At 49.9% G+C, this 9954-nt stretch overlaps 1 long non-coding RNA gene across 1 annotated transcript; it reads left to right on the forward strand.

Annotated features, from left to right (window-relative positions):
- Window positions 1-525: 525 nt before the first annotated feature.
- Window positions 526-6110, forward strand: LOC123380754. Its single transcript, XR_006586904.1, has 3 exons — window positions 526-666; window positions 1017-1167; window positions 2542-6110. It is a non-coding gene; the product is annotated as an uncharacterized LOC123380754 (long non-coding RNA).
- Window positions 6111-9954: the final 3844 nt, after the last annotated feature.

Genomic DNA, 9954 nt, shown 5'->3' on the forward strand with positions numbered 1-9954 from the left:
CACTCTCTCTGTCTCGTTCTCTCAAAAATAAATAAAAATTTCAAAATTTCAAAAAAGAAAAGAAATGACCTGCCCAATATCTGGACAAAGACTGTAAAAATAGAGAAACAATGGGGCGCCTGGGTGGCTCAGTCGGTTAAGCGTCCGACTTCAGCTCGGGTCACGATCTCACGGTCCGTGAGTTCGAGCCCCGCGTCGGGCTCTGGGCTGATGGCTCAGAGCCTGGAGCCTGCTTCCGATTCTGTGTCTCCCTCTCTCTCTACCCCTCCCCCGTTCATGCTCTGTCTCTCTCTGTCTCAAAAATAAATAAACGTTAAAAAAAAATTAAAAAAAAATAGAGAAACAAAACAGATTTTATGTTCTTTCTTCTACATCCTGCTCTAATTCTCTTTCTGCTAGCAATGATAAGGAGTTGCTCAGAAACTGTTTCTGAAGGGATTAATTCTAGAACCAATCCATTATTTCCCTGTCGTTGGGGTTCCGCGTCTTCTGTGACTCAAATTGTCACCTTTTATTTTTGTTGTTGTTTTTTTTTTTTTTCCAAAAAGAAATTTAGAAAAAGCTCAGCACATGTTAGAGTTTTACTTTTATATCGCACCAGCTCTTTTCTGGTTTGGCAGTGTGATTAGACTGTGACAAGAGGAGGAAGCTTACAACTCTCTCCGGGTGGGCATGAATCCACAAAATTGGCCTCTTTGTTTTTTATTAAAATTTTTTTTTAATGTTTACTTGTTTTTTAGAGAGATCGAGACAGAGTGTGAGCAGGGGAGGGGCAGAGAGAGAGGGAGACACAGAATTGGAAGCAGGCTCCAGGCTCTGAGCTGTCAGCACAGAGCCTGACGTGGGGCTCAAACCCATGAACCGAGAGATCACAATCCAAGCCGAAGTCGGACGCTGAACTGACTGAGCCACGCAGGCGCCCCTGGCCTCTTTATTTCTAGCCCTTCTTCCCAAGGCTCAAAGGGATGCATAGAAGTTTATTTATGTGATTCTTAGTTATTTTTTTTTTTTAACAGTCTTAAAGGTGCAACTGGAGAAGAGTGAAAATACGAACGTTTTGAAGGTTTGCTTTGCACAGAGCTGATCATCAGTAAATATTTATTCAGCAACAGAAAGTGAGACAAGGGAAGAAAGAAAACAGAGAAGGAAGGAAGAGCGCGAACGAGGGTGAGCAGGAGGGAGAGGCTGGGGAGCTTCCTGCCTCTGTGTAACTGCTTCTGATCACCATTTAATGTAATTCCGGTATTATTTCAAGGAAATCACCTTCAATCTAATCAGAACCACATTTTATCATTTTATGCTGGGAAGTCCACTCGACTCAGGCTTGACTCAGTTCTGAATGCTCTTGTTTTAAGTATCTTTAACATCAAAGCCTTTTTACTCGTCACCTTAAGCCATCCATAAAAGAAAGACATCATTTTCCCTGTATAACTTCCTATTCACCTCTTTCTCATCCTGTGTCTCTCGATCTCTTAATTAGTATCGGTGGGGACTCCGTGGGGGGGGGAGGCTTCTCAGTAGGGACGTCAGATAAAAGATGGCCCCCAGTTAAATTTGAATTTCTGATAAGCAGCAAATTTGTTTTTAGTATGAGGACATCTCGAAGATTACACGGGACATACTTATACTAAGAAAGTATTTGTTGTTCATCAGAAGTTTGAATTTAACTTGGTGCCCTGTATTTTAATTTACTAAGTCGGAGGCTTTCTGCCTCACGCGGTCTGGTCAGGGCTGCCCTTGAACTCCTCACCCAGCATCCCCTGACCCCAGACTCAGGAGGGGATCCCCCACACCTCTGGGATGCTGTAGACCCGGCAAAACTCCTCCCAACGTTAGGAACAAACATTTCCTTCCTACCGCCCTGATTTTCCTGCAGGATTTCCTGCCCTTTAAAATTAGAATGCGTTTGGGGCGCCTGGGTGGCTCAGTGGGTTGAGGGCCTGACTTCAGCTCAGGTCATGATCTCGAGGTTCGTGAGTTGGAGCCCCGGGTGGGGCTCTGTGCTGACAGCTCAGGTCCCACGAGGGGACCACTAAGAACTGTTTCTATGCAGCCTGCTTCAGATTCTGTGTCTTCCCCTCTCTCTGCCCCTCTCGCGCTCTGTCTGTGTCTCTCTCTGTCTCTCTGTCTCTCTCTCTCAAAAATAAATAAACATTTAAAAATAAATAAATAATAAAATTAGTATGTGTTGGGACGCCAGGCTGGCTCAGTCGGTTAAGCACCTGACTTTGGCTCAGGTCATGATCTCACAGTTTGTGAGTTCGAGCCCCAGAACCCTGCGTTGGGCTCTGTGCTGACAGCACAGAGTCTGCTTGGGATTCTCTCTCTCTCCCTCTCTCTCTGCTCCTCCCCCACACACTCTCTCTCTCTCTCAAAAGTAAATCAACATTAAAAACAATTCTTTCAAATTAACGTGTTGAAAAGTTGCCTTCTCATTACATGACATGTTACACATAAATCATTCCAACCGGATTTTTTTTAACCCCGTACTTGTTGTTTCTCTCCCCTCCTCCCCCCCGTGATCGGACCCCGAAAGCACAGATATGCAGACGTGTCTAAGCTTTTATGGGAAAGCAGAGGCCTCCTTCCCAGCGTCCTTCCATATATGGTGGCCACGGTCACGCCTCACGGACCCACCAGACAGCTCTCTGTCCTACCGAGAGGGGGCCACCAAGAACTGTTTCTGTGGAGCCCAGGAACACGTGGGACTACACGGCCTCCAGGTGGGAAGAGAGAACACCTGGTTCTGAACTTCCGAGAGCTGGACAAGAGCCTGAAAGACAAGTGTGCTCATCAGTTTGGTCTCTTAGGCGTTATTGAGACATAGCCTTATCGTTACCAACTTCCTGTTTGTATAACCTGTGCACTGCAAGTGGCATATGAATCGTCAGTGATTTGATGGTATCTGTGGGTAAAAGGCTGACACACGTATGCCTATAAACAGACACCCGCGCGTCCGTCTTCCCTGCCTCTGAGACGGTCTGTCCGTAGACAGAGGCACGCGGGACCTTGAGGAACCACACGCAGCTCCCCCCGAGGGGAGTCCCTCCCCAACCCTGCAGGGGGATCTTTGCAAGGAAAGTTAGGGGCCGTGAAACCAAATGGTTTAGGGACTATTCCTCTGTTGGAAAGGACACAGGAGAAGCAGCTGTCCTTGGGATCTGTCGCAGCAGGCATCTGCTTGGACTGGAGAGAAACAGCAAAGTGGAGGGGTCTGTCTGCTGGGTGGGGGTCCCTGGAGCCAAGATGCGCCACATATGGCTCCTGTGGGCCATCTCCGGGAAGGCGGAGCAGTGTGGAAGGAAGCAGAGGCAGCCGCCAGGGCTAGGCCTGAGCGTGAGCCGTGGAGGAGAGCGTGGCTCCCCTCTGTCCTTGTGCTCTGCCCCATCCGGCCACACCAGGTGTGAGTAAGAACAAGCCAACGAGGTGCCACGGGGGGACGGCGAGGCCTGCAGAAAGAGCCCAGGCTTGGCAGAAAGACCTTCTGGATCTACCCCTGCCTGGCGGTCTGACCTCACCTGAATCTGCAGCCGGCTGGCCGAGAACTGGCCAAATAGAACAAAAAGAACGGAAAACAAAAAGAACAAAAAGAATATCCAACCGCCTCTGGACACCAGTTCAGTCAGAGAGCGTCCATCAGTTTGTGGCGGAGAGCCAGGAGAGGCTGGTGGGCAGGGGCTCCGCTGGTGACTCGTTGTCTGTCCTGGGACAAGGTGCTTCCTTCGAGAAGCCTCCAGAATCCTCATTTGCAAAGAAGCAAGGGGTGGGAGCCATCTGCTCATTGGGAGGATTGAATTAGGTGGTGAAAAGAGAGCGCAAGCCTAGCGCCCGGAAGAGGGGTCATTATGATTGCTATAACCTAGCTATGGCAGCCCCTCATTTTCTGTCTCCAAGCGCTTGCTTGGTCGTTGAAGGGGAGACATCAGGAAGTGGGGGAGTGGTTATGCTAACTGCAAGTTGCTCTATGAAGGGGAAAGTAGGGGTGGGATCCACTCCCACCACTGTGATACCTAGGATCTCCCCACGTGGGGCATCTCTTTCTAAATTTGCACCTTGGCACAACATGGGTTGGCAGAGGTCCTAGAATGAAGGGGTCCCCACCACCCTGAAATGTGATCTAGGAGGGAATACAGTTCTTCCCCTTGAGCCTAGCCAAGTTTCAGGAAAGTAAGGATGATTCTCGGTCATACCCTCTTTTCCTGGGTGCCCCCAGCTTTCCTGATCTCCTCGGCACAGCCGTGGCCTCGTTGTTTCACTCCCACCCCTGTGCCCGGCTGACTACAGCGGAGGTGAGTCAAGGTTCCTGGCCACAGAGATGGTCAAATCTCTAAGCAGACCCTGAAACTTGGTCCACCATGGTTCCCTTGTGCCACATGAACCCAGGGACCCATACACTCCAGGTGTAAACAGGGGGATACCTCTCAGGTCTCTCTCTCCCTCTCTTTCTCTCAATCCAGCACGACTTCCTTTCTCTACAGCCCTTTCTTCCGGGTCCTTCAGCCTAGGGCCTCCAGCCCCTCCCTCAGGAGATTTCATGCTTCCCCAAGGAGAAGAGATTCTAGAGCTCCTTCCTCAAGGCTGAAGCTTCAGGTTTGATTGATGGACATGAGTCCCTCTTTCAGGTGTTCTGCACTAGGAAAGGGGGATGAAGATGAGGGCTCAAGTCCTAGGAGTTGGGAGTGGGGGGAGGTACCATTTCTACAGCTGTGTCCTGACCAGCCAGGCTGGAGGCCGATTACCTTAGGCGTCTGAGAAGCAGCACAGGGAGCTGGGGCTGGTGTTTCACTCTCTGGGGCCAGAGCCATCTCAGTTTGCTCTGGGAAAAGAACATTCCTTCTGTTCCCATGCATGGGACCTTGCCCCTCGAGAAACAAGAACCCTAGCATTATCGGGCTGAGAAGTGCGTGAGTCTCTCCTAGACCTGGCTTTGATTCTAAATGAGAACACGTTAGCTGAAATGACGGTCCATCGACTGCCATCCTGGCGGGGCAGCCCAGCTCATATCAGGTTATATGTTTTTAATTCCAAAATAGCCTTCCTGGTTTATGGATTCGCAGGTGTTCCCCTGCAAGTTTACCTTTATTCTGCCACTATTATTGATGACAGTGTCACCAACCCACAGTCCATACTCTGAGAGAGTCTAGGAACGATGGAAACTCTTCTTTCTCTGAGAGTTCTAGAAAGATCGTTTCAGGCAGAGGTCTAGGACTCTGTGAAACAGGGCGGAAGAGCTGCCTCCTTCCTCTTCCATGGGGGTAAGAACTAATGAGGGTGAGTAGCTGGAGATGCGGGGGCTCCTCGGAAGACCGTGTAAATGCAAAGGATTTGGGCTGTGAAGCGAAAATGGGCACGGAGGCTGTGTACTCGACTCACACGATGCTATTATGACACACTAGCAGGGCAGTGTCTGGGCCAAGGTGTGTGCTGACTGATGAATCATGTCTGTTAAGCTTGTAAGCACTTTGCAGAATGATCTGGAACGAGGGACGTGTTGAGTGAGAAGAGAGCGGCTCCTCAGGGATTAGAGGCACAGCCTTCTTGGTTGACTTCTACTGCAGGGTCCCCAGTGTACATGCCTTCCAGGTACCTCGTGTGGTCCCCTCAACACAGTCTCTGGGCTTAGCCCTGTGACTATCTTTGGCCCATGAGACATCAGCTCGCATGGGTGCTGAGGGGAACAGGATGTGAGGCACTAGGAGAGTAGTCCAGATGGTTTCCTAGGGACACGTGAGAAAGGTTCTCTGTAGCTTGCCACTTCCCAGCCCAAAGCACTTAGGAAGATGTCCTGCAAATCCACCTAAGCAGCCTGGAGATCAAATGTGTGAGTTTTGGCTGCGGTTGCCAGGTGACTCGGCCAGGGGAAGCATCAACAAACAGAGCCGAAGAGAATTATTTTATATCAGAGAATCCGGAGTGAAATGTGGATGGGCAGAAGCTGAAGTCAATTGCCACGCGGGCAAATGATGTGATATCTTGTTATTCGATGTTCATTTTTAGTACGTTCATTTTGGGTCACCAGACCCTGGGCACAAAAGTACTGGCTGGAGCCCAGTGGAAGTTTAGGAGCCAGAGGCATCCCCCAATGAAAAGAGTTCTATCTTTTCTTTTTTAAGTTTTTGCTTATTTATTTCGAGAGAGAGAAAGAGTATGAGAAAGGGAGGGACAGAGAGAGAGAGGCAGAGAGAGAATCCCAGGCAAGCTCCACACCATTAGCATGGAGCCAGACACGGGGCTCAAACTCCTACATCGTGAGATCATGACCTGAGCCGAAATCAAGAGCTGGACCCCTAACCAACTGAGCCACCCAGGCACCCTGAAGAAGGTTCCATCTTGACTGTGGTTGAGGCCCTCACATTCCTTCATTCATTAGACAAACATTGACACAATGAGCTATCTTGGTTAAGGTATTCTGTGGAATTAAGATAGTATAATGGTCTTGTAATGGGCAGACCTTTAGAGTTTATGGCAATTGCTTCCCAGGACCAGTAGGGTGAGTGGCTCAGCAGTGGGTTTTGTCAGAGCACAAAGGAAAGTGACTAGCAGAAACTAGGTGTTGGGGCCAAATCCGACAACCCCCCCGTCATCAGTTTCTGATAGCATGATGCACGTCCCTGTAAGGGCTAGAGAGGGGGATCTAGCTACCTTGAATCTGCACCAAAAAGCCAGTTTGGAGACCGGTTACCCCAGATTATGTAGACTCAGCAAACTGCAGTCTGATCCCCATTGGGAACCCAACGTGCCGTATCTTTCCCTAGGGCTCACCAGACCCTGGGCAGAGAGGATGATGACTGTTTCCAGGTGCCCCAACACTGCTGATTAGGAGGGGCTTTTCGTGAAAGCATGAGGTTTGGCTCTCATGCTTCGGGACCTGAGCGGAGTTGACTTTCCGGATGGCAAACATCACCTAAGGTCTTTGGTGCAGCCTCTGGCAGGTGGATGCTGAGAGAAAACCCTTTCCAGATGGAGAAAAGGGGTTTAGCAAGTGAACAAAAGTAGGAAAGCTTAGGGTGTGTTTGGAAGAATAGGAAGGAGTCTGGTGGCGAAGCCCACAGGTCTACGAAGGGAGACATAAATCTGGGCGTGATCCAGAGAGCCTGGAATCCAGGGAGTGGCGTTTCTATTTAAAATTATTACGACCTCTGGTTTTCTTCCTGGCATGAGAGGGACCCAGGTAGGGATTGGGAGGGAAAGCACTAAGTTCAATTTCAGCATGTGAAAGTCAGTTTTCAAGTTCACTGAACAGATCTCATAGCAACAGATCCCAGAATAACTTCTCTTTTTTTTTTTTTTAAAGTTTATATATTTATTTTGAGAGAGAGAGAGAGTGGGAGCGTGAGCTGGGGAGGGGCAGAGAGAAAGGGAGAGAGAGAATCCCAAGCAGGCTCTGCACAGCGGCACGGAGCCCGATGCGGGGCTCGAACCACGAATCACAAGTTCATGATGGGAGCCGAAACCGAGAGTCAGATGCTTAACCGACTGGGCCACCTAGGCTCCCCCAGAATGATTTCTTTCGTGGAATGTGTACTCAGAGCTGCGTATGCATCCTTCCCTGTGCCAGTGAACACCCGCCCATCTGAACCGGGAGAGACTTGGGATCATTCTTGGCATCCTTGGTGAGGTTTGAACGAGAAGAGATCCTCGACCTCTTCTTAAAGAGCCAGGGTGAGGTGGAAGCCTTGACCTTTACTCAGTAAAGATTAGCTGGGGAGAGAAATGTAGAATGGAAAAGGCTAAGAGGGAGGGGACCCTAGGGATTTTCAAGCTATTTTCGGCAACAGAACCCTTTTTGCCCCCAGTGAAATCGTACACAGAAGCCCAGTGCTGGATGAGGGAGGCAGAGCCATTCTGGGTGGGAGAATGGAGGTCCTGCAGCCCGTCCTCCCCCGGGGAGCTTTGTCATCACCCAGGCGGTGGCTCCGAGGGGTCTCGGTCAGCCCTCGGCAGAGCTGAAAACCCACTGGCTTTCAGCTGCTTGTCCTCTTAGCAAACGGAGGAACATTCTAACAGTTGTATGTTTAAAGTTCTATTAAATATTCAGCCTTAAAGAAGGAAGGGCATCCTCATACTTGCCACAATATGGACGACGCTGGAAGACATGAGGCTAAGTGAAATAAGCCAGTCACCCAAGGACAGATGCTGAATGATTCCTCTCATCTGAGGTACTCGGAGGGGTCAAATTCAGAGAGCCAGAGAGCAGAATGGTGGTGGCCGGCAACTGGGGGAGGGAGGAAAGGAGAGTTCATGTTTCGTGGGTAGATGGCTTAAGTTTGGGAAGATGAGAAGGTTCTAGAAATGGATGATGGTGAGGGTTGCATAGCAACGTGAACGTGCTTCGTACTGCTGAACTATACATTTAAAAACAGTTAAGATGGCAAACTTTATGCTCCATGTATCTTTTTATGAAAAAAAATTTTTTAATGTTGATTTTAGTTTTTTTTTTTTAATTTTTTTAACGTTTATTTATTTTTGAGACAGAGAGAGAGCATGAACGGGGGAGGGTCAGAGAGAGGGAGACACAGAATCCGAAACAGGCTCCAGGCTCTGAGCCGTCAGCCCAGAGCCTGACGTGGGGCTCGAACTCACAGACCGCGAGATCGTGACCTGAGCCGAAGTCGGCTGCTCAACCGACTGAGCCACCCAGGCGCCCCTGATTTTAGTTTTGAGAGAGAGAGAGAGAGAGAGAGAGAGAGAGAGAGAGAGAGAGAGAGAGAAAGACAGAGCACAAGTCGGGGAGGGGCAGGGAGAGAAGGAGACACAGAATCCGAAGCAGGCTCCAGGCTCTGAGCAGTCAGCACACAGCCTGATGCGGGGCCCAAACTCATGCATGAACCGTGAGATCATGACCTGAGCCGAAGTCGGACGCTCAACCGACGGGAGCCTCCCAGGCGCCCCTATGCTCTCTGTATTTTACCACAAAACAAATCCACGATTAAGAGTTGGTAGGGGTCCCTGGCTGGCTCCGTCGGTTAAGTGTCTGACTTCAGCTTGGGTCATGATCTCGCAGCTCATGATTTCGAGCCCCGCACCGGGCTCTGTTCTCAGAACTGAAACTGTGACCCAAGTGTTTGTCCTTTTGCTGATGACACCCAGCCTCCTCTTAAGTGTCCCAGAGGCTGGACAGCAGCGGTGTGGTGGGCCCGCAGGCCTCCTTTCCCTGGGCAGGGGGGTTGAGCACGTCCTCAGGAGACGCCTCCACGCCCCAGCGCAGGCGGCACTGTGGGCGAGGCTCAGGGCCACCCTCGACACAAACATGACCCCACCACCCCCGTGTGTTCTCTGGCTTCTCCAGAGAGAAGATCTTTTCTCAGATCCGCAGTTGGATTTGGAAGAGGTGCGTTGGGATTAACCCAAAAACGATTTCTAGCTTTCATTTCACCGGTAAGCCCCTGACTCTCAGAGGTTGAGTGGTCTGTGTGTGGAAACCCTACGTCTCCTCTAACTTGCTCTAACCTGGGTCCTGAGACATCAGGGCCATACCCTGGACTGTTCTAGAACCATGTTAGAGTCTCCCCATGATGAGTCAGCGCTGTTCCCTGAGTGCTCATGACATAGAGCCTGAGACCGCAGGCCTTGGGGACTTCCAAGGAGGAAGGCACAAGTCCTCCACTTCTAACAATTCACATCCTCTAAGTTACAAACACATGCATGTGACGGGGACAGGGCGTGTGGCAAAAATCGTTATTTTATAAGGTAATTTAGTAAGTGCAAAATCACTTTTCGACTAGCTGAGGTCTATCTTAACTTGGGTAATGGGGATTCATCAATATTGTAAAGGGAGCATGTTACCGCTTTCAAGTTTACGGAGCAGCGGAGAAACGTTGCCACAGATTCTGGGCGACAGTTAAGATTCTTTCGGTTGCAGGTGCTAGAAAACCGGCTTGGCTTGAGGAAAAGAAAAGATGGTGTGTGTCTCACGTAACTCGAAAGCCTAAGGGTGAGGTGCTGGACTGGCGT

This window comes from Felis catus, chromosome D2 (genome assembly GCF_018350175.1).
Source record: "Felis catus isolate Fca126 chromosome D2, F.catus_Fca126_mat1.0, whole genome shotgun sequence".
Lineage (NCBI taxonomy): Eukaryota > Metazoa > Chordata > Mammalia > Carnivora > Felidae > Felis > Felis catus.